Source organism: Aquarana catesbeiana, linkage group LG04 (genome assembly GCF_042186555.1).
Source record: "Aquarana catesbeiana isolate 2022-GZ linkage group LG04, ASM4218655v1, whole genome shotgun sequence".
Taxonomy (NCBI): Eukaryota; Metazoa; Chordata; class Amphibia; order Anura; family Ranidae; genus Aquarana; species Aquarana catesbeiana.
Window position 1 is genome coordinate 13,600,820 of NC_133327.1, and position 26,116 is coordinate 13,626,935.

General features: G+C 40.6%; 1 protein-coding gene across 5 annotated transcripts in view; it reads right to left on the reverse strand.

Annotated features, from left to right (window-relative positions):
• Positions 1 to 26,116, reverse strand: part of NCOA1 (nuclear receptor coactivator 1) — a 589,360-nt gene that overhangs the window by 253,298 nt on the left and 309,946 nt on the right. For 3 of the 5 annotated variants that reach the window (XM_073624856.1, XM_073624855.1, XM_073624850.1), the window contains exon 1: positions 26 to 825. The exons of 1 other annotated variant lie outside the window; for it this stretch is intronic. The gene's annotated coding sequence lies outside the window, so the exon portion shown is untranslated. Of the gene's footprint in view, positions 1 to 25; positions 827 to 26,116 lie in introns of those variants that run through there. One more of the 5 variants, XM_073624854.1, reaches the window with a different exon arrangement.

Below are 26,116 nucleotides of genomic sequence, written 5' to 3' on the forward strand. Positions count from 1 at the left end.
GGTTGTCGCAGAGCGCGGCGCTTACATTTGCCCAGGTATTGCGTGCGTTGGTGCTCCTCCGGAGGTCTGCGATAGGGACAGGCTGCTTTGTCATTGAGGCTGCCCTGTCTGTTGCTTCCTTCTCTCTCTCTCTGTAGCGTTTGGCTTTTTTTTTTTTTTTTTTTTTTTTTTCGAGCTCTCTCTCTCTCTCTCTCTCTCTCTCTAACTCCTTCCCAAAGAACTCTGGGTAAACTGGCTATACAAGTTCCTTCTCATAGTGTTTACAATTGCATCACAGAAGCTGCAGCTCTCCGCCTTTTAAAGGGACAGCCTGTGCGTGTATTTTTTTATTTTTTTTTTGGTGCTGCACAATTTGTAAACGCTGTAAATTACCAACCTCAAATAAAAATAATAATAATGAAACAAGTATTTTTTTAACATTGGCATGATGCTACGCATAGCTGCTAGAACATTTGTGTGGCACAATTTGTAAACGCTGCAAATTAATCAAGCTCAAAAAAAAAAAAGTTTTTATTTGACATTGGCATGGTGCTATAAATAGTTGCTAGAACATTTGTAAGGCACAATTTGTAAATGCTGTAAATGTTTTGTTAAAAAAATAAATACATTTGGAAGTTATATTTTCTTTTTTTTTTATTAATTAACAACCAGAAATATTATATGGCTGTTTGTGGTAGTACCACATTCATTGAGACGGAATACTATAAGGTACCTGAAAGAATTTGGATTTTACCGGTACCAGCGAAGAACGATAAATAATGGAAGTCATACTTTTTTTTTCTAAATAAAATATGGAATTTATACTTTTTGTTTTTTAATTAATTCAACAACCAGAAAGATTATATGGCTGTTTGTGTTGGTACCATATCCATTGAGACAATATACTATAAAGTACCTAAAAGAATATGGATTTTACCGGTACCAGTGAGGAACGACCACATAGAATTTATAAAAAAAATATTTTTTATTACAAAATATATATAAATGGAAGTCATGCATTTTTTTTTTCTTTTTTATCATTTAACAACCAGAAAGATTATATGTCTGTTTGTGGTGGTCCCACATCCATTGAGACAATATACTATAAAGTGCCTGAAAGAATTTGGACTTTACCGGTACCAGCGAGGAACAACCACATAGAATTTATTAAAAAAATATTTTTATTACATATATATATATATATATATATATATATATATATATATATATATATATATATTTCTTTTGTATCATTTAACAACCAGAAAGATTATATGGCTGTTTGTTGTAGTACCACATTCATTGAGACAGTATACTATAAAGAACCTGAAAGAATTTGGACTTTACCAGTACCAGCGAGGAACAATAAATAAATAAAGTATGGAAGTCATACTACCAGCGAGGAATGACCACATAGAATTTATAAAAAAATTATTTTTATTACAATATATATATAAATGGAAGTCATACATTTTTTTTTTCTTTTTTATCATTTAACAACCAGAAAGATTATATGGCTGTTTGTTGTAGTACCACATTCATTGAGACAGTATACTATAAAGAACCTGAAAGAATTTGGACTTTACCAGTACCAGCGAGGAACAATAAATAAATAAAGTATGGAAGTCATACTACCAGCGAGGAATGACCACATAGAATTTATAAAAAAATTATTTTTATTACAATATATATATAAATGGAAGTCATACATTTTTTTTTTCTTTTTTATCATTTAACAACCAGAAAGATTATATGGCTGTTTGTGGTGGTACCACATTCATTGAGACAATATACTATAAAGCACTTGAAAGAATTTGGACTTTACCGGTAGCAGCGAGGAACGACCACATCGAATTTATAAAAAAAAAAATTTATTACGAAATATTCTTTCTGCTTGTTAAATAATATATAAAAAAAATGTAAGTCATACTTTTTGTATTATTTAACAACCAGAAATATTATATACTATATACTATAAAATACTAAAGAATTTGGACTTTACCGTTACCAGCGAGGAACGATAAATAAATAAAATATGGAAGTCGTAATTTTTTTTTTTTTAATTATTTAACAACCAGAAAGATTATATGGCTGTTTGTGGTGGTACCACATCCACTGAGACAATATACTATACGTGAACCTGAAAGAATTTGGACTTTACTGGTACCAGCGAGGAACAACCACATAGAATTTATTAAAAAATTATTTTTAATACACTATATATATATATATATATATATATATATATATATATATATATATAAATTGAAGTCATACATTTTTTTTTATTATTTAACAACCAGAATGATTATATGTCTGTTTGTGGTGGCATCACATCCATTAAAACAATATACTATAAAGAACCTGAAAGAATTTGGACTTTACCGGTGCCAGCGAGGAACAATCACATAGAATTTATAAAAAATAATTTTATTACAAAATATACTGTATCTATCTATCTATCTATCTATCTATCTATCTATCTATCTATCTATCTATCTATCTATCTATCTATCTATCTATCTATCTATCTATCTATCTATCTATCTATCTATCTATATATCTCTATAGATATAGATAGATATATCTATCTATAGATATATATCGATAGATAGATAGATAGATAGATAGATAGATAGATAGATAGATAGATAGATAGATAGATAGATAGATAGATAGATAGATAGATAGATAGATAGATAGATAGATAGATAGATATCTCTATAGATAGATATATAAATATATATAAAAAATGGAAGTCATACTTTTTTTTAATTATTTAACAACCATAACGATTATTTGTTTGTTTGTGGTGGTATCACATCCATTGAGAGAATATACTATAAAGAACCTGAAAGAATTTGGACTTTACTGGTACCAGTGAGAAACGACCACACAGAATTACATTTTTTTTTTTTTTTTTTACAAAATGTATAAAAAAAAAAAAAAACAGATAAAAACATAAGCTCCCAGGTCCTATGCAATTGGCCTATTACTAAGCCACCATAATATCAGAAGTACACCAAAGAGGTCATACTAATCAAACCATTGAACATTGCAGAGGCAAAACGCGTTGGCCTCTTACAACGCCTTTGCAAAGTTCAATGGTTTGATTAGTATGGCCTCTTTGGTGTACCTCTAATATGTAAAAAAGTCCATGTTCTTTCAGGTTCTTTATAGTATATTTTTTTATTATTTATATCTTTATTTATTTATTATTGGCATGACTCTGCAGATATTTGTCGGGAACGCTCATGCTGTGCAAATTGTAAACGTTCATAATGACCAACCTCAAATAAAAAATAAAAAAGATATTTCATATTTATCTAACATTGGCTCGATGCTATGGATAGCTGCTAGAACATTTGTGAGGCACAATTTGTAATTTTTTTTATTAAAAACAAAATGGAAGTCATTCATTTTTTATTTATTTTTTTTATTATTTAACAAACAGAAAGAGTATATGGCTGTTTGTGGTGGTGGTACCACATCCACTGAGACAATATACTATAAAGAACCTCCAAGAATTTGGACTTTACCAGTGAGAAACGACCACATAGAATTGCTTGAAAATATTTTTTTATTACAAAATATTTAAAAAAAGAAAGAGAAAAACATAGGCCCCCAGGTCCTGAGCAATTGGCATATTACTAAGCCACCATCATATTAGAAGTACACCAATATTAGTAGTATACAATAATAAATAAATAAAATTATACATAATAAACAAATATACGAACTGTAAAGCAATGTTTCTCAACTCCAGCCCTCAAGTACCCCCAACAGGTCATGTTTTCAGGCTTTCCATTATTTTTGCACAGGTGATTTGATCAGTTTCACTGCCTTAGTAATTACCACAGCCATTTCATCTGAGGGAAATCCTGAAAACATGACCTGTTGGGGGTACTTGAGGACCGGAGTTGAGAGACGTTGCTATAAATAACCTGAATTAATTTGGACTTTTATCATACACCAAAGAGGCCAAACTAATCAAACCATTTAACTTTGCAGAGGCGAAACGCGTTGGCCTTTTACAACACCTCTGCAAAGTTCAATGGTTTGATAAGTTGATTGGTGTACTTCTAATATGATAAAAGTCCAAACTCTTTCAGGTTCTTTATAGTATATTTTTTATTATTTATAATTTTCATTTATTTATGATTGGCATGACTCTACAGATAGTTGCCAGAACGTTCGTGCTGCGCAATTTGTAAATGTTGCAAATGACCAACCTTAAAAAAACAAAATTTCCAAACAAAGAAGTTATTTATTTAACATTGGCATGATCCTACAAATAGTTACTGGAACCCTGGTGTTGCACAATTTGTAAATGCTGTAAATTTTTTGGTTAAAAAAAAATAATAATTTGAAGTCATACTTTTTTTTTTAATTTTTAATTATTTAACTACCAGAAAGATTATATGGCTGTTTGTGGTGGTACCACATCTATTAAGACAATATCCTATAAAGTAACTGAAAGAATTTGGATTTTACCGGTACCAGAGAGGAACGATAAATATATGGAAGTCATACTTTTTTTTTTTATTATTATTATTATTATTATTTAACAACCAGAAACATTATATGGCTGTTTGAATATGGACTTTACTGGTACCAGTGAGGAACGACCACATAGAATTTTTAAAAGATTTTTTTTCTAATAAAATATATATAAAACAAAAAACAGATAAAAACATAAGCTCCCATGTCCTGTGCAATTGGCCTATTACTAAGCCACAATCATATTAGAAGTACCCCAAAGAGGTCATACTAATCAAACCATTGAACTTTGATGAGGTGAAACGCGTCAGTTTCTTACAACGCCTCTGTATAGTTCATTGGATTGATTAGTTTGGCCTCTTTGCTGTACTTCTAATATGATAAAAGACCAAATTCTTTCAAGTTCTTCATAGTATATTTTTTATTATTTATATTTATTTATTTACATTTATATTTTATTATTTTCATTTATTTATGATTGGCGTGACTCTGCAGATAGTTGCCAGAACGTTCGTGCTGTGCAATTTGTAAACGTTGCAAATTACCAACCTCCAAAAAAAAAAATAAATAAATAAATTTCCAGAGACGTAAGAGAAAAAAAAAATGGTTTTCTGTTGATTAATTTCTTGGCCAATAAGCACGCTATTTATTTAATTGTGGTATGACACTATGGATAGTTGCCAGAATGTTCATGCTGCGCAATTCGTAAACGCTGCAAAAAAATGAAAAAAATTGCCAGAGGCTTATGAAAAAAAAAATGTTTTTCTAACTTTTTGGCTAATAAGCGCTTTTTCGTGCTGCACAGTTTGAAAATGCTGCAAATTACCAACCTCCAAAAAAAAAAAAAAAAAAAAAAAAAATGGTTTTCTAAAATTTTTTTGGCCAATAAGCGCACCATTTATTTAATTTTGGTATGACGCTATGGATATTTGCCAGAGTGTTTATGCTGTGCAATTTATAAACGCTGCAAATTACCAACCTCAAAAACAAAAAAAATGCCAGTGGCGTATTTGGCCAATAAGCGCACTATTTATTAACTTTTGGTATGACGCTACGGATAGTTGGCATAATATTTGTACTGTGCAATTCATAAGCTGCAAATTACCAACCTCAAAGAAAAAAAAAGAAAAAAATTGCCAGAGGCTTATGAGAAAAAAAATGGTTTCTTAATTTTTTGGCTAATAAGCACACAGTTTTTTTTTAATTGTGGTATGACGCTATGGATAGTGGCCAGAATGTTCATGCTGCGTAATTCGCAAATGCTGCAAATTACCAACTTCCAAAAAAATGAAAAAAAAATTGCCAGAGGCGTATGACAACAAAAATGGTTTCTTAATTTTCTGGCCAATTAGGACACTATTTCTTAAATTTTAGTATGACGCTACGGATTGTTGTCAGAATGTTTATGCTGCACAATTCATAAATCCTGCAAAGTACCAACCTCAAAAAAAAATAAAAAATACAATTTCCAGCAGCATATGAGAAAAAAATGGTTTCCTAATTTTTTAGCCAATAAGCACACTATTTATAAAATTGTGGTATGATGCTACAGATACTGCACAATTGTGCACAAATGTTTATTCTGCACAATTCCGTAAATGCTGCATAGAACCAACCTCAAATAAAAAATAAAAAAAAATTTCCAGCGACATATGAGAAAAAAAAAAAGCACACTATTTATTTAATTTTATTATGACGCTATGGATAGTTATCAGAATGTTCACGCTGCTCATTTTCTAAATACTGCAAAGTACCAACCTCAAATGAAAAAAAAATAAATAAAATTTGCCAGCGACATATGAGACAAAAATTGTTTCTTAATTTTTTTTTGGCCAATAAGCGCACTATTTATTTAATTTTGGTATGACGCTACAAATAGTTGCCAGAATGTTCATACTGCGCAATTTGTAAATGATGCAAATTACCAACCTCAAAAAAAAATTAAAAAAATGCAAGCGACGTATGAAAGACATGAAAAAAAAATGATATCTATTTAACATTGGCATTGTGTTATAGACAGTTACAAGAACAACCACCTGCACAATTTGTAACTACTGTTTATTCACCTTAAATAAAAACAAAAAAACACAAGCAATGTATAAGTAAAGTAAAAAAAAATGGTTTTCTGTTGATTCATTACTTGGCCAATAAGCATATGATTTATTTAACATTGGCATGATGCTAGGTTCGTGCTGTGCAATTTGTAAATGCTGTAAATTCACTGTAAAAAAGCACCGAAAAAACAACACTTGCAATGTATAAAATACATAAAACACCTTTACTTTCTGTAGATTTAAATACTTGGCCAATAAGCACACTATTTATTTAATATTGTTTTTTATTTTATTTTTTAATCTTGGAATTTTTTTTATGTAGACTAAATACTTGGCAGATAAGCACACTATTAATTTAATATTGATTTTTTTTTTATATTGGAATTTTTTATTACTGTTTATTAAATACTTGGCCAATACGCACACTATTGATTTAATATTGAATTTGTTTGTGGATTAAATATTTGGCCAGTAAGCACACTATTTATTTAATACTGATTATTTTTTTAATACTGGAAATTTTTTTTTTTTTCTGTTGATTAATTTTTTGACCAATAAGCATGCTATTTATTTAATATTAGTATCACACTATGGATAGTTGCCATGCTCATGCGTTTTGTCACCCTGAACATTCATGCTGCACAATTTGTGAATTCTGCAAATTGCCCCCATAAAAAAAAAAAAAAAAGTGCCAGCAATGTATGAGTGACTCAAAGAAAACTTTATTTCTGTAGATTAATAATTTGCATGACGCTGCAAAATAATTGCCATGCTCAAGCATTTTTTTTGCCCAAGATGTTCGTCTTTGCAAACGTTTTATGAGCGGCATCAAAAGCAAACGTTTTTCCTGTGGATAAATTATTTGACCAATAAGCACAGACTTTATTTAATATTGGCATGACGCTACAGATAGACATAAAAGACACGTTTTTTTCTGTAGACCAATTACTAGGCCAATAAGCATACATTTTATTTAATATTAGCATGGTGCTTTGGATGGTTGCTGCGCTCATGCATTCATTTGTGTTATTTTGTCCAGGATGTTCGTGCTGAAATTTTTTTTAAATGCTGCAAATGACCCTCCTCCAAAAAAAACAACAAATCAAAACAAAAAACCCAGTGCCACCAACTTAAAAGAAAACTTGTTTCTCTAGATTATTTACTAGGCCAATAAGCACATTGCAATGTATCTACAGGGGAGCGGGGGTTAACATTGTTGGCTGTGGGGGTGTATAGAATAAATAGAATAATCTGCTTTTCTTTTCTCCATAATAAGTGCTGCCAAGGAAACAACTCGTCATTCTCCATCTCCTTCTGCAGCGTAAGAGGAAGCCTACATTGATTGGGCAATTGGTATTCAACCTCTTGGATAAGTGATAAGAATGAAGCTACCATAGGAGGAGGAGATAGGACCTGGGATATTGATTAGGTTAGGTTTAGGGTCCAATGTTGGGGGCTAATAGGGTAAGGGTCAAGGTGAAATAATAGGGGCAGTATAAGCATTACTGGTTTGGTTTAAGGTCTCAATGTGATGGGGGGTTCTTGAGAAGATTAGACAGAGATCAACTGCAGGTCAAATGCAGGCCAGAAGAAGGTTAAATGAAGGTCAAGGGGGGTCAAACTCAGGTCAGAGGAAAGTCAAATGCAGGTCAAAAAAAGGTCAACTGTAGGTCTAAAAGTCCAGAAGATCAGAAGATTGAATGTAAGTCAAATGCAAGTCAGAAGATGATCAGATGGAGGTCCGAAGGAGCTCAACTTCAAGTCAGAAGAAGGTCAAATGCAGGTTAGAAAGAGGTCAAGCTCAGGTCAGAGGAAAGTCAAATGCAGGTCAGAAAGAGGTCAACTGTAGGTCTGAAGGTCCAGAAGGTCAGAAGAAGATTGAATGCAAGTCAAAGGGCAAGTCAGAAGATGATCAGATGGAGTTCAGAACGAGTTCAACTTCAAGTCAGAACAAGTTCAAATGCAGGTTAGAAAGAGGTCAAGTTCAGGTCAGAGGAAAGTCAAATGCAGGTCAGAAAGAGGTCAACTGTAGGTCTGAAGGTCCAGAAGGTCAGAAGAAGATTGAATGCAAGTCAAAGGGCAAGTCAGAAGATGATCAGATGGAGTTCAGAACGAGTTCAACTTCAAGTCAGAACAAGTTCAAATGCAGGTTAGAAAGAGGTCAAGTTCAGGTCAGAGGAAAGTCAAAGGCAGGTCAGAAAGAGGTCAACTGTAGGTATAAAGATCCAGAAGGCCAGAGGAAGATTGAATGCAGGTCAAAAGGAGATCAGCCGCAAGTCAGAAGATGATCAGATGGAGTTCAAAACTAGTTCAAGTCAGAAGAAGGTCAAATGCAGATTAGAAAGAGGTCAATCTCAGGTCAAAGGACAGTCAAATGCAGGTCAGAAAGAGGTCAACGAGGTCAACTGTAGGCCTGAAGGTCCAAAAGTTCAGAAGTTTGAATGCAAGTCAAATAGCAAGGCAGAAGATAATCAGATGAAGTTCAGAAGGAGTTCAACTTCAAGTCAGAAGAAGGCCAAATGCATGTTAGAAAGAGGTTAACTATAAGTCTGAAAGAGGTCAAATAAAGGTCATATAAAGGTTGAATGCAGGTAAGAAGGGGGTCAAGCTCAGTTCAGAGGATAATGAATTGTAGGTCAGAAAAAGGTTAATTGTAGATTTCAGAGATTGTAGAGATCAGCTTCAGGTTAGAAGAATAACAAATTCAGATCATAAGAAGATCAATTGCTGGTCAGAAGGTGATCAAATGCAGGTCAAATACTCCTATCAATGAACTTTGAATTGACTCAGAAGAGCTTCAAAGTGATCTCCAATGAAGCTAACACTGGCCGTACACTAGTAGAATATTGTTAGAAATCTTTAATTTTAAGAATGTTCGTTCAATATTATAATCACAAGCGGGGTCAAATGGACATTTGTTTTCAACTGCAATGATGAGAAAATTCGAAGGAGGAGAATGGAAAATTCCTCTCAAAGGAACAAAAGGTTAACTGTAAGTCTGAAAGAGGTAAAATGCAGGTTAGAAGAACGTTGAATTCAGGTCAGAAGGAGGTCAAGCTCCAGTCACATACAGGCCAGAAAAAGGTAAACTATAGATTTAAAGAGATCAGCTACATGTTATAAGAAGGTCAAATACAGATCAGAAGAAGGCAAACAGTAGATCTGAAGGAGATCAACTTCAGGTCAGAAGACTCTGAATGAACTCAGGGCTGGCCATGCACTAGTAGAATTTTGTTTAAAAAAAAATTATTAGTAAAGTTCATTCGATGTTCTATTCATTAGTGGGGTCAAATGAACCTCCGCTTTCGACCACAATGGAATAATCAGAACCCACAGCCTGCACTGACGGAATGGGAGTACTGTGCAGAAGGAAGTGTGTGGTAACTGGCAGGTAGCATGGTGGACATTAAAAGGGATTACAGGTAATTGTGTGCCCTTACAAAAATTCTGGAGGAGAAGGCCCACACAAGGTAAAAGCATGATAAGTGCACTTACCCTTGTTTGCCACAGGTGAACCCTTAAGAACAACCAAAGCATTAGGTTTTGTGTTGATGGGCAAATACAGCTTGCTTTCAGGTGCATTTAAGCTGGCTGTACACTAGAACTTTCCAGCAAATAGTCATCTGGAAATTCTAAGTGCATTTGATGACTTGAGGAATGTAGTTCAAAAGTACCTCAAAATTTAATTTGCTTTTAACATTCCGTTTTGGAATGAATGGACAAAAACCACATACACTGTTAGAAATGTGTTCATTTGAGAGAAATTTTCCATACTGCGCCTTAGAAATTTTCTCAGCATTACGGTCGAAAACAAATGTCTTTTTGACCCCACTAGTGATTATAATATTAAACAAATGTTCTTAAAATTAAAAATTTCTAACAAAATTCTACTAGTGTACAGCCAGCTTTAGCTTGAATTTAAGATCATTTTGAAGCTGTTCTGAGTTCATTCAGAGTTCATTGATAGGAGTATTTGACCTGCATTTGGTCATCTTCTGAGCTGCAATTGATCTTCTTCTGATTTGTATTTGTCCTTCTTATAACCTGAAGCTGATCTCTACAATCTCTGAAATCTTCGAAATCTACAGTTGACCTTTTTCTGACCTACATTTGACTATCTTCTGTTCTGAGCTTGACGTTCTTCTGACCTGCATTCAACCCTATTTCTGGCCTTCGTTTGACCTGCCTACAGTTGATCTCTTTCTATCCTCCATTTGAACTTCTTCTGATTTGCAGCCAGACTTCTTCTAACCTGTATCTGATCATCCACTGACCTGAGCTTAACTTACTTTTAACCTGAATTCACCTTCTTCTGACCTTCTGAACTACATTTGACCTCTTTCTGACCTGCATTTGACTTTCCTTTGATCTGAGCTTGACCTCCTTCTGACCTGCATTTTACCTTCTTCAGACCTCTTTCTAACCTGCACTTGACCTTCTTCTGACTTGCAGTTGAACACCTTCTGACCTGCATCTGACAATCTTTTGACTTGAACTCGGCTTCCTTTTGATCTGCATTCAATCATCTTCTGACCTGCATTTGACCATCTTCAGACGTAGAGTTGACCTCTTTCTAACTTGCACTTGACCTTCTTCTGGCTTGCAGTTGAACGCCTTCTGACCTCCATCTGACTATCTTTTGACTTGAGCTTGGCTTCCTTTTGACCTGCATTCAACCTTTTTCTGATTTACATTTGACCTTCTTCTGACTTGCAGTTGAACTCTTTCTGATCTGAATCTGACCATCATCTGACTTAAGCATGACCTCCTGTTGTCCTGAATTGCTTTCTTCTGTCTGACCTTTTGTACCTTCAGGCCTACACTTGACCTCTTTCTAACCCACATTTGACCCTTATTTAACTTGCAGTAGACTCTCATCTTTTTTTTTTGCCCAGCATTTCCTTTTAGCCTCACTTCCTGTCAATGTTGCAGGGCGTCACAAGCAGAGGAAGTGCTAGAATATCTCTCTGATGGGGATATAGACAGCAACATAAACAAGTCTATATAATATGGAAGAAGAGAGGGGGGTTGGGTCCCGGTCCTGGTGACACTTGCATCCTCTGATTTCTGGTGTAGTGTCACCTGGACAGGTTGTAAATGAACCCCCCATTAAAGACACAGGCAGTAATTAACAAAAATACTAGGAAGAAGTGAAAAAAAAAGCTTTAAAAGCATAGGATCACTCTAGAGGAAAGGTCCATCTTTTTGAGGACTATTAGAGAAGCCTGTCCCTGCTCAAAACTTGTATTTCCCGAAAGTGCAAAAAGTGTAGACGCGCTTGGATCAGCAGTAACAACCATGATCAAACCTACCTTAGAGAAGAGCGAAAAAAAAAATGTATATTTAGTATAAATTCAATTTAAGCCATTATCCAAATCCAATAGCGCCTTTCTTGTTTTCTTGGAAATAGATTGTGATTTACTACAATGCACATTATATAAGCTGTGGGTGCCTAATGAGTGAATTGATTGTTTTAAGTGCAGAATTGCCTCTCGTACAATCCACACACAGTCAATCTATTGGTCTCCTTTGTTGTTTGTAAGGACTGACCTACTTTTGTAACACCTACATGGACTTCCTGTGTTTACAACACTTCCGCGTAATGCACAGGTCCCTAATGATGAACTAGTTTCACAGATGACGTGCTCGGTGCAGACATATTTTCCTGAAAAGCTATAATAAAAGTAGACCAAAAATGTCGAAGGGAGACCGAGATTAATAATTATATTATGTAATACCTTTAAAGTTGTACGCCTTTAAAGCTGAACTGCCAAGTAAAAAAAAAAACTCAACTTATCAAGCTTCTAATAGATGTGCGAATCTGTCCAGCTAGTCCTATAACTAATACAGCAAAACCAGAACAGCGACCTCACTTTTCACCACTGCTATGAAGCAATACAGTTTGGTTACTGAATCATCTCCAGCTTGTTGACTGATGGGGCCAACGTTCTGTTTCCTCCTCCTAGAAGCAAGTTCAAAGTGTTAGACGGAAGGTGCTCTGTCGAAATAGCCAACTCGTCAAAATCTCCAACTACGTCACTTCTGGTGACTCTCCAACAGTAGATTTTGGTGAGCTGGCTCTACTGGCCATGCACGCATGTACACCTGACAGAATAACAGAAACCCCCCTGCAGCTGTTGGAGAACTCAATGAGTTTTCCTTGGATCTACCAATCGCCGCAGTGCCCATGTGCAAGGTACGTCATTAACCTTTGAAAACTCGTTGAGTTCTCCAACAGCTGCCGGGGGTTTCAGTTATTCTGTCGGGTGCATGCGCACGCATGGCCAGTAGAGCCAACTCGTCGAAATTTGCTGCTGGAGAGTCACCGGAAGTGATATAGTTGGAGATTTTGACGAGTTGCCTATTTTGACAGAACAACGGCACCATGCAGTGCTGTAGAATCTTATTTAAAGTGGTTGTCAACCTTTACATATACTCAGTGAAGTGACTGTCCTTAGGTGATGCACAGATATTAAACCAATCCTCCTACATATGTTGTACCTGTCTATCTGCAGCCTTCTCTTCGCTACAGCTGTTCAAAGTGATGAATTTATAAGCAGTGGTGTCGCTATGGGGTGCGGACCGCACCTAGGTGACACCTGCCAGAAGGGTGACACCAGAGTTGCCAACCATCCATCAGAGTTCCAAAGCCGACTGGGCTCGGACATGATCAGCTATTATTGACTATGCGGGCACATGCGCAGAGTCGGTGACATCATGGCACTGCCTGGCGCCATGTTTGAATGAATGCCAGCACGGCAGTGGGCAGGCCTCCCAAGTCCCTACCCGGAGGCTGGATCCCGACCCACCATCCCACCACTATGCCACTATGAGCAGCACGGGCATGGAGTCCCGGAGACTGGACCCCTGCCCTGCAACATCCACTCATGGCTGCTGGAGACTCCCACCACACCACTGTGAGCGCGGCCACACAGAGTCCCAGAGACCAGACCCCCGCACATTCCATCCATGGCTGGTGGAGACTTCCACGCCACTGTGAGTATGGCTATGGCCACAATCTCTGACCAATCTCTTCACCAATCTCTGATCTCTGATTCTCTCTTGTATCCTCTCTTCACTCTCTAAACATCTCTTGTATCATGGCGGCGGGAGGGTGACACCATGTTTTACGGCACCAACCCCAATGACGCCACTGTTTATAAGCCTGTCTGAGAGTTCAGGAAAAAAGGACAAAGAGCTGAAATTACACTCTGCAGAGCTCAGTTAGGAGAGCTGAGAGAGCTGATTGGAGGGAAGAGACACACCCTCCTTAACACAGTACACAGGAATAGAGCTGAGGCTGTTAATCAACTGGAGGTCCCTCTCCTGTCACCATTTTTCTCTTGGTGTCAGGAAAACTTGTCAAAAGTGACTCATGCAGATAGCAGAGGAATGAGGCAGCAGACAGAAATTACGTTTTGTGCTCTTAATTGAGCCAAGTACACACTATAGAGGGATATGTTTTCATGTCTGAGGTATACAATCACTTTAAGGTGACCACATTTTCAAAATGAAATTCAGGGACACCTTACTGACCACACACACTTTTATTGGCAGTGGGCCATGTGCAGAGCAAGGGGTGGAGATATTAGTGGCACCAAATGTTGGGTGTGTCCAAATTGTGCTAACAATAGGGGGGGCTTTAAAGGGTATGGTTTAATAACACCTGAGCCTACTTTGCTTTGGGTCGAAAGTACAAGCCCAGATGTGCACTGCAGGTCATCATCACAATCAAGGGCAAGGTGGCAAAAAAAATCCATATCCTTACATCCCCGATGTAGTCTTCACAAGCCAAGAGGGAAGGGACTGGGAAGACATCCTAAATAGCACTGGACATAGCCGGGGGAGACACACCCTTCCCCTCCCTCCTCCTGCTCCAGGCCAATAACAGAAATGTTGCTAAAACGGATTACCGCTCAACCACCCAGACTGGGGACTCCATTATTAGAGCTGGAAACAAACTGGGGACACATTGTTTTAATCGGGGATGAAATCTGAGACATTTTTTTCAGGAGACAGCCTTCTAAAATTGGGGACTGTCCCTGGAGACTGGGGATGTCTGGTCACCCTAGCCTAAATGGCTCACAAGGTTGACTCTTGCTTTCCTAGCCTGATCTCTCTGGGCAATGAAATCTAATATAGAACAGATTTGGGTATTATGCTAGCAGTATTCGGGGCCCATTTAGATCTTTGCATTAGGGTAACGCACATGTTCCAGCAACACATGGCAAAGCGGGTTGTGTGTGTTGTGGTGACATTTATTTTGAAGGCAGTGGTCTTCAAACTGCGGCCCTTTGCTTGCCTTTATCCGGCCCTTGGAGCACTATTCCTCCTACTGATACAAGACACTATTCTGCCATCAACATCAACTGACATCAACCAATGGGCACCATTTCTCCTACTGACACCAACAATGGGGTACTATTCCTCCCACTGACACCAATGCTGGGGCACTATTCCTCCCACTGACACCAACGATGGGGCACTATTCCTCCCCTTGATACCAACGATGGAGTACTATTCCTCCCAATGATACCAACAATGAGGCACTATTCCTCCCAATGATACCAACGGTGGGGCACCATTCCTCCCATTGATACCAAAGGTGGGGCACTATACCTCCCATTGATACCAATGATGGGGTACTATTTCTCCCAATGACACCAATGATGAGGCACTATTCCTCACACTGACACCAACAATGGGGCACTATTCCTCCCATTGATACCATTGATGGAGTACTATTCCTCCCAATGATACTATCAATGGGGCACTATTCCTCCCAATAATAACAAACGTTGGGGCACTATTCCTCCCAATGATACCAATGACGGGGCACTATTCCTCCCAATGATACCAACAATGGGGCACTATTCCTCCCAATGATACAAACAATGGGGCACTATTTCTCCCACTGATACCAATGATGGGGCATTATTCCTCCCAATGATACCAACAATGGGGCACTATTCCTCTCAGTGATGCCAACGATGGGGCACTATTCCTCCCAATGATGCCAACAATAGGCACTATTCCTCCCAATGATACCCACGATGGGGCATTATTCCTCCCAATGATACCAACAATGGGGCACTATTCCTCCCAATGATGCCAACAATAGGGCACTATTCCTCCCAATGATACCCACGATGGGGCATTATTCCTCCCAATGATACCAACAATGGGGCACTATTCCTCCCAATGATGCCAACAATAGGGCACTGTTCCTCCCAATGATACCCACGATGGGGCATTATTCCTCCCAATGATACCAACAATGGGGCACTATTCCTCCCTCTAATACCAAATGTTTACTCCACTAATGGCAGGAAATTTTTTATTCCTGCTGGCCACAGCCCAGTCCCCCTGAAGTCTGAAGGACAATGAACTGGCCCTTTGTTTAGAAAGTTTGGAGACCCCTGTACTAAGGCATCACACATGCGTTGCAGCACCCCACAATGCGCCACACTTGACATAATAAATTTTAATGCCCGTGGGTTGACCTCCATGATTGATCTCCAGGGGCGGGACAAAACGCGTTGGGGCACGGTTTAGATGAAGCAAGCAAAGGCTGCTTTCATCTGCTGATTGCATGACCGGGGGTTGGTGTGTGGCTGCCAGTATATCCTTTTATCTTCGCACGTGGGCTCATGCACTGCAAGATTGTAAATGGGTCCTTAAGGAAATACAATTACATTTTTTTTATTGTGTACATAACTGGATAAAGTGGTGTTTTTCCATCATAGTCAAGGAGTGGCTAAATGTGGATCTAGACTTAAGCTGATGCACTACAATATCCATGAACTCCCTCACCCCACCACATCCTACATTGCAAATGTCCAGTCATATGCAAATGTTTTGGCACTTTAATTTACATATGAATAACCAAATGTCCTTCATCAGGCATTATTTGCAGTGCAGTGTCTGGTGTGAATGGAGTGTATGACACTGATGTGAATGTGCCCTAATTTAGATTTTACGTCTAAGAAAAATTTAAAACAAAAAAAAGTTGCTGGAACTCCACTTCAAACACAACACATGACTGCAGATTTTAAAGGAGAATAGGAGAGCTGCCATTGCTGAAATCTTCTCCCGAAATAGTTGGCCAACTAACTTTGACCTGGAAGCATTATAAGGAATTTGGCTTTTACTGCTACATACTTGCCCTATGTTGGTGACTCAAATAAACAATCCAGAGGGTTTGCATGGCAGCCAAGAAAGCAGCATTCTCAGAATGAACTATCAGCAATGAAAACCTAATTAGTTCTCTTCTGATAGCTTTCCTGTAAGACACAATCACTATTTATTAGACTGGAAGAAAAGTGAAACCTCTAATGCGTAATGTGTAAAAGTACGGGCAACTGGCCAATAAGTATTTAGTATCTCAGCCCTAGGCAGAAATCCCGGCAAACATTTCTGGTTGCCAGATAACAAATTTCCAGGTCCCAGAGAACCTCTGCTACAGGGGTCAGTGGGAGAATGTACCTTACATTTGTGGTCAGTGGGAGAATGTCCCTTTCATTGGTGATCAGTGAGAAGAATGTTCCTTACATTGGTGATCAGTGGGAAGAATGCTCCTTACATTGTTGGCCAGTGAAAAGAATGCTCCTTACATTGTTGGCCAGTGAAAAGAATGCTCCTTACATAACAAATCCAGAGGGCTTGCACGGCAGCCAAGAAAGCAGCATTCTCAGAATGAACTATCAGCAATGAAAACCTAATTAGTTCTCTTATGATAGCTTTCCTGTAAGACACAATCACTATTTATTAGACTGGAAGAAAAGCGAAACCTCTAATGCGTAATGTGTAAAAGTACGGGCAACTGGCCAATAAGTATTTAGTATCTCTGCCCTAGGCAGAAATCCCGGCAAACATTTTTGGTAGCCAGATAACAAATTTCCAGGTCCCAGACAACCTCTGCTACAGGGGTCAGTTGGAAGAATGTTCCTTACATTGGTGATCAGTGGGAAGAATGTTCCTTACATTGGTGTTCAGTGAGAAGAATGCTCCTTACATTGGTGATCAGTGGGAAGAATGCTCCTTACATTGGTGATCAGTGGGAAGAATGCTCCTTACATTGGTGATCAGTGGGAAGAATGTCCTTTACATTGGTGATCAGTGGGAAGAATGCCCTTTACATTGGTGATCAGTGGGAAGAATGCCCTTTACATTGGTGCTCAGTGGGAAGAATGTTCCTTACATTGGTGATCAGTGAGAAGAATGTTCCTTACATTGGTGATCAGTGGGAAGAATGCCCTTTACATTGGTGCTCAGTGGGAAGAATGTTCCTTACATTGGTGATCAGTGAGAAGAATGTTCCTTACATTGGTGATCAGTGGGAAGAATGTTCCTTACATTGGTGATCAGTGAGAAGAATGTTCCTTACATTGGTGATCAGTGGGAAGAATGCCCTTTACATTGGTGCTCAGTGGGAAGAATGTTCCTTACATTGGTGATCAGTGAGAAGAATGTTCCTTACATTGGTGATCAGTGGGAAGAATGTTCCTTACATTGGTGTTCAGTGAGAAGAATGTTCCTTACATTGGTGATCAGTGGGAAGAATGTTCCTTACATTGGTGATCAGTGGGAAGAATGTTCCTTACATTGGTGATCAGTGAGAAGAATGTTCCTTACATTGGTGATCAGTGGGAAGAATGCCCTTTACATTGGTGCTCAGTGGGAAGAATGTTCCTTACATTGGTGATCAGTGAGAAGAATGCCCTTTACATTGGTGCTCAGTGGGAAGAATGTTCCTTACATTGGTGATCAGTGAGAAGAATGTTCCTTACATTGGTGATCAGTGAGAAGAATGCTCCTTACATTGGTGATCAGTGGGAAGAATGTCCCTTACATTGGTGATCAGTGGGAAGAATGTCCCCTACATTGGTGATCAGTGGGAAGAATGCCCTTTACATTGGTGCTCAGTGGGAAGAATGTTCCTTACATTGGTGATCAGTGAAAAGAATGTTCCTTACATTGGTAATCAGTGAGAAGAATGTTCCTTACATTGGTGATCAGTGAGAAGAATGCTCCTTACATTGGTGATCAGTGGGAAGAATGCTCCTTACATTGGTGATCAGTGGGAAGAATGTCCCCTACATTGGTGATCAGTGGGAAGAATGTCCCTTACATTGGTGATCAGTGGGAAGAATGCTCCTTACATTGTTGGACAGTGAAAAGAATGCTCCTTACATTTGTGGTCAGTAAGAAGAATGTGCTTGGAACCCTAGGAACCCTGGATGAGAATGGTGGACCTACAGAGTTTTAGTGACCAACCACAAATGCTTTCAGTAAGTACACTATATGTCTGAAAGTCTCTGAATCCCCTTCCAAATGAGTTCAGGTATTTCCTGTGAAGGGTACTGTTAATGCTACAACATACAAAAACATTTAGGCTCCATTAACATCTTGGCGTTACGTTTAGTGGGCGGAATCGCTGCGATTCTGCCAGCGATTCAAAAAGGCTGCAAATCGAGGGACGCCCTTGCGATCCCCACTGTTTTGAATGGCACTAAATCACGGCGAGATTTTGCCACGACTGATGCCCGGCGGTTAAAATGCGCAAACAGAATCACGGGACGCCCAATGCCCAAAAGAAGTACAAGAACTTCTTTTGGGCATTCGGCGTCCCGCAATTCTGTCTGCGCATTTTTACCGCGATTCGTCGGGTGACATGATTTGACCAGTTTGGTGTGGAAGAACTTGAGTGTCCTGCACAGAGCCTTGACCTCAAATTCAACCCCACTAAACACCTGTGAGAAGAATTGGAATTCCGACCCAGGTCTTCTCATCCAACATCAGTGCCTGAGCTCAGAAATGGGCACAAATTCCAACAGACACCCTATAAAATCTTGTAGAAAACCTTCCCAGAAGAGTGGAGGCTGTTATAGACACAAAGAGAGGCCAACTCCATATTACTATCCAAGTGTGATGGTCAGGTGTCCACCAACATTTGGCCATATAGTAACTGTGCATTACAATTTACAGAAACACATCATGCTCATAGCTGGGAATCAGTCAGAGACTGCTTGGTGGTTGCGGAACTGGAGAAGAGAACTGATAAAGAGGAGCAGACAAGAACATGGATGAGGTGTGAGCTGTGCCTTCTCTTTCAGAATGGCTTTCTGGCCAGTGAAAGGACGTGTGTGGCAAAAGGAAGAAGGAGATAACTGTCTGGGGTGCCGGGAGTAGAAATCATGAGGGCAGACTAGGATTCTGTGGTTGCCCACTTATTGTATTTCTTCAAATAACAAGAAGCCCCACCTGGGACCTCCTACGCTGACACATTTCGCCAAAAAGTAGGTTTAATCATAATGACGAGATGGGGTGGGAGGGGAGAGAAATTTTTACATCAATGAAACAAACATGGGAAAATCCAAGTCTACAACAGTAATGAATCTCACAAAATATTATTAGTCAATGACATTATGGATAGGGTGAGGATGAGCCCCTGCTTGGTTCTGGTACCCAGTCAGCCAAGAAGGTGACCCAGCATATAAGGCTGGAGAGCAGCACTTTTTTTGCAATAATGTGAAGGCTGGGGAAAACGTTGGTACAATATAAATAACTTTGGCAGAGAAATAATATATTTATTTAAATAGATCTTCACACTAGACCAAAAATAAGGACATTGGAGGAGGAATGAGAGACAGAGGGATTTGGTTCTCAAAAGAGGGACAGTCCCTCCAAATAAGGGACTTTTGGTCTCTATTCTGGTACATTACAACGCTCCATGTGGTGTCTCCTTTCCCCGAGCAATCCTAGATTTGCAATTTCAAGTTTATCATGGCCAGTGGTCCATATACATTGTAAGAATAATGCTTCTGGTAATTTCAGGAGCCTACCTGAGCGTAGAGGTAGCGGTAGGTACTATATTCAGGAGCATAGCAGGCCAGGCAACTGTAGAGCAACTGCATGGAAGCACATAAGTCAAGGAGGTGTAAAGGTGGTGCTAGAGGTGTAGAGAATTGCACACAGAGAGATGGAGGAGCTCAGAGGCATAGAGGCACAGGATTGAACTTGAAGACACAGAGATGCTTAGAGGATCACTAATGGCCCAGGAGGAGAACTGGAGACACTGAGGCACACAGAACTATGCTGGAGACACAGGATGGCTCTTGGAGACATGGAGGCGCACCCAGGTGGCACAAGGGTACACTTGGAGACATAAAGGCGCATAGAGGCATGCTGGGGTCATATGGCTGTACTTGGAAACATGGACAGTGCTCCATATACACTGTATGAAGGACAGTTGTGGTAACTGCAGGAGCATATTTGGGAGTAGAGGTAGCAGAAGGTCCTCTAGGAGGAGTGTAGCAAAACAGGCAACTGTAGAGCATACTGATCATTGCATGGAGGTGTAAAGAGAGCCCTGGAGGCACAGGGTTGCAAGTGGAGAGATGGAGGTGCACAGAGGCATGCTGGAAGCATAGGGTTGCACTTGGAGACACAAGGACACACAGAGGCATGCTGGAGACACTGGGAAGCTTTTGGAGACATGAAGGCACATGGAGGAACTCTAGGGGCACAGGGCTACACTTAGAGACACAGAGGCATGCAGGAGGCACAAGGGAACACTTGGAGACATGGAGGCACATTGAGGCATGCTGGAGACATGTGGATGGATACAGGCACTCTGTAGACACAGGGTAATTGTTGGAGACACAGAAGTATGCTCGTGGCAAATGGATACTATTGAAGATATGGAGGTGCATAGAGGAGAGCTGAAGTCACAGGGTGCATGTGGACATACAAATTTACAAGGAGGTGCACTGAAGTCCCAGGGGTACATTTGGAGACATTGGGGGTACATGAGGAGACACAGAGGTGTACTGGAGGCATAGGGTAGCTCATGGAGACACAAAGGCTCAAAGTGGTTTGCTGGTGGCACAGGGGTACACCAGGGAACATGTAGGAGCACAGAGGCATGTTGGAGTCACAGGGAAACATTTGGAAACATGGAGACTCATGGAGCCATTCTGGGGGCACAGGGGTACACTTGGAGACACTTAGGCATGCTGGAGGCACAAGGGAACACTTGGAGACATGGAGGCACATTAAGGCATGCTGGAGACATGGGAAGACTCCTGGAGACACTGAGACAGATACAGGCACTCTGCAGGCATAGGGTAGCTTTTGGAGACACAGAGGAATGCTGGTGGCATATGGATACAATTGAAAACACGGAGGTGCATAGAGGAGAGCTGAAGTCACAGGGTGCACTTGGAAACACAAATGCATAAGGAGACACAGAGGTGCACAGAGGTGTACTGAAGTCCCAGGGGTACAATTGGAGACATTGGGGATGCATGAGGAGACACAGAGGTGCATTGGAGGCATAGGTAGCACATGGAGACACAGAGTGGGTTATTTACGAAAGGCAAATCCACTTTGAACTACAAGTGCACTGCAAGTGCAAAGTGGATTTGCCTTTCGTAAATAACCCCCAGAGGCTCACAGAGGTGTGCTGGTGGCACAATGGTACACTGGGGAACATGGAGGAGCACAGAGGTATGTTGAAAGCACATAGTAGCACTTGAAGACACAGAGGAGCACAGAGGCATGCTGGTGGCAGATGGGTACACTGGGGAACATGGAAAAGCACAGAGATGCAATAGAGGCACAGAGTAGCACTTGGAGACAGAGGCACATTGGAGTCACACTGATGGGAGGCCTCTGGTGTAAATGGGGGCTTCTAATGTGATTGGAGGACCTCCCTCTGATGTGAAGGGGGTACTCTGATATAAAGGGGGGCTTCTGATTTGATGGAAGTTCCTCTATGAGGGGGGGGCTCTAAAGTAAATGGGGGACCGATGATTTGAAGAGGATACTCTGATGTACAGTAAATGGGGGTTTCTGATGTGATGGGAGGACCTCTGACACGGGGAAATCTCTCATGTGACAGGAGGACCTCTGATGTGAAGTGGGTACCCTGATGTAAAGGAGGGGCTTATGATGTGATGGAAGGTCCCCTGATAAGATGGGGGACCTCTGATGTGAAGGGAGGTCCTCAGATATGATGGGTGGACCTCTGATGTGAAGGGGTACTCTGATGTAATAGGGGGCTTTTGATGTGATGGGAGGTCCCCTGATAAGATGGGGGGGACCTCTGATGTATATGGGGGCTTCTGATGTGATGGGAAGTCCTCAGATATGATCGGGGGGGGGGGGCTATGATGTGAAGGGGTACTCTGATGTAATATGGAGCTTTTGATGTGATGGGAGGTCCTCAGATATGATGGGGGGAGGGGGCTCTGATGTGAAGGGCTACTCTGATGTAATAGGGGGCTTTTGATGTGATGGGAGGTTCTCAGATATGATGGGGGGCTCTGATGTGAAGGGAGGTCCTCAGATATGATGGGGGGGGGGCTCTGATGTAAAGGGGTACTCTGATGTAATAGGGGGCTTTTGATGTGATGGGAGGTCCTCAGATATGATGGGGGGGGCTCTGATGTGAAGGGGTACTATGATGTAATGGGGGGTTTCTGCTGTGATGGGAGATCCTCTAAAATATTGAGGGGGGAGGGCTCTAATGTGAAGGCGATACTCTGATGTAAATGGGGGCTTCTGGAGTGACGGGAGGTCCTCTGATATGGGGAAACCTCTCATGTGATGGGAGGACCTCTGATGTGAAGGGGTACTCTGATATAATAGGGGGCTTTTGATGTGATGGGAGGTCCTTAGATATGATGGGGGGGGCTCTGATGTGAAGGGGTACTCTGATGTAATGGGGGGCTTCTGCTGTGATGGGAGGTCCTCTAAAATATTTAGGGGGGCCTCTAATGTGAAGGCGATACTCTGATGTAAATGGCAGCTTCTGGAGTGACGGGAGGTCCTCTGATATGGGGAAACCTCTCATGTGATGGGAGGACCTCTGATGTGAAGGGGGTACTCTCATGTAGAGGAGGGTAAAAGAGGGGCTTCTGATGTGATGGGAGGTCCTCAGATGTGATGGGGGGGTGGGGACCTCTGATGTGAAAGGGTACTCTGATGTAAAAGGGGGGCTTCTGCTTTATTGGAAGGTTCTCAGATATGATGGGTGGACCTCTGATGTGAGGGGGTACTCTGATTTGAAGGGGGGCTTCTGATGTGATGGGAGGTCCTCTGATAAGATGGGGGGGGCAACCTCTGATGTGAAGGGGGTAATCTGATGTGATAGAAGGACCTGTGATATGATGGGGGACCTCTGAAATGGTTGAGAAATGCTGCCTCAGGGGCCTCAAAACGTTGCACTGTTTGGTGGCGAATAAAGGTCCCTTTCTTAAATTGCAACAGATACTTTGCATCTACACCACACTTTTGCTTATATGCAAAGGGTGGCGACACATTTATTACATTTGAATAAATCTGCTGCTTTTCAATGACAGATATGCAAAACACTGCGCATCTGGGGACGGTTGCAACTTTCTTGACCAACGTTCCCCATCCCTGCATTCCTACGATGCTTCTGATAGGCCGTATCCAACGTTATTATTTCCAAATAATTTCTCCAAGGTTATGAAATCATTCGAAAGCGAAACAAGGGTGAACTTGGCTCAGCCAGCCTCAGCAGTGACATGTAACCACAAGCTGTTATATAAGAATATGTAACAGATTAGGAAAGATTCTGCAGCTCTGTAATGATACTTTTCAAGGCTTTCATGCAGAAAGGTGCGGACTGGAATGGGAAATCGCCAAGCGTCCCCTGTGAAAACGCATTTTGACTTTTTTTGGAACGCAAATGTAAATTTTTTACATTTAGCATGCTCTCCATTTCTTATTCTCATGACTTATTTCATACATTTCTAGACTCCCTCGTAGGACCGTTGGTGATCAGCTGCTGACATAACCGGATAAGCCACTTAGAATGGCTCGCTACAAGCAAGCAATGCTTGGGATTTCACACAACCCCTTGCAGTAAGCAGGCAGTTTCTAAACTCCAAAGGAGCTTGTAGTCACATGGGAAGAAGTTCAACATTTTCCTAACACTCTTATCTAAAGAAGTCCATATAGGGGCCATATACTGTACACCCGCGCATGCACGTAATGGTGTGCATCATGTGCATGCGCTTCTTGTTTCAATACATCACAGTGCTTGTAATGCGATAGAATGCATGCATGTTTCATTTTAGTGCCCATTCACACTACATGTGGTCACTGGCATTGTTCTGCACTTGATCAATGCAAGTCAAGGACACCCAGCAACACTGCCTTTAGGTGAGTTGCAATGCATTGCAGAACAGTGGAGACACTTAGCCTAACCCTTTCAGGTCTAGTCCCCTCTTTATCCTGTGACTGAACGGTGCAATGAGAAACAGCAGATGGATGAGCTCAATTCTCTGTCACTCTGCTCTCTCCTCCTATCAGCATGTCTCATCTTAGCATATGAGCACTGCTGCACAATTGATTGGCTCAGTGTGTGGCTTCGTCCGACCTCAGTCTGAGCTCTGCTGTACAGGAAGTGCAAGAAGCTAATACCAATATAAATTCACATACCTACTGTGCTTTTATTTAAACAAATATATTTCCAAGTTTGAAAACAAAACTTCATCTAGATCTGAAATGCATGCATTGTGTCTGATCTGAGGACTGAAATGCATGCATTGGGGCTGGTCTAAAGTGCATGCATTGGGGTTCATCTGTGGTCTTAAATGTATGCACTGGAGCATATCTGAGGTCTGAAGTACATGCATTGGGGCTACTTGGAAGTACATGCAATGGGGCTGATCTAAAGTATACACATTGGGGCTGATCTAAGGTCTGAAAGTACATGCACTGGAGCTGATCTGACGTCTGAAATGCATGTATTGGGGTTGATCTGAGGGTGAAGGAATTGGGGCTGATCTGTGGTCTGAAGTACATGCATTGGGGCTGATCTGAAGTACATGCATTGGGGCTGATCTATGGTCTGAAGGACATGCATTGGGGCAGAGCTCAGGTTTGTGGTCTGAAATGCATGCATTGGGTCTAATCTGATGTCTGAAATGCATGCATTGGGCCTAACCTGTGGTCTGAAGTACATGCACTGGGGCTGATCTGAGGTCTGAAATGCATGCATTGGGGCTGGTCTGAAGTACATGCATTGGGGCTGATCTATGGTCTGAAGGACATGCATTGGGGCAGAGCTCAGGTTTGTGGTCTGAAATGCATGCATTGGGTCTAATCTGATGTCTGAAATGCATGCATTGGGCCTAACCTGTGGTCTGAAGTACATGCACTGGGGCTGATCTGAGGTCTGAAATGCATGCATTGGAGTTGCTCTGTAGGTGAAGGAAATGGGGGCTGATCTAAGACCCGAAGTGCACGCAATGTAGCTGATCTGAGGTCTGAAGTGTATGCATTGGGGCTAAACTGAGGTCTGAAATGCATGCACTGGGTCTAATTTGTGGTCTGAAGTACATGCACTGGGGCTGATCTGAGGTCTGAAATGTATACATTGGGGCTGGCCTGGTCTGAGGTCTGAAGTGCATGCATTGGGCTGATCTGAGGTCTGAAGTGCATTCATTGGGCTGATCTGAGGTCTGAAATGCATGCATTGGGGCTGATCTGTGGTCTGAAGTACATGCATTGGGGCTGATCTGAGGTCTGAAATGCATGCATTGGGG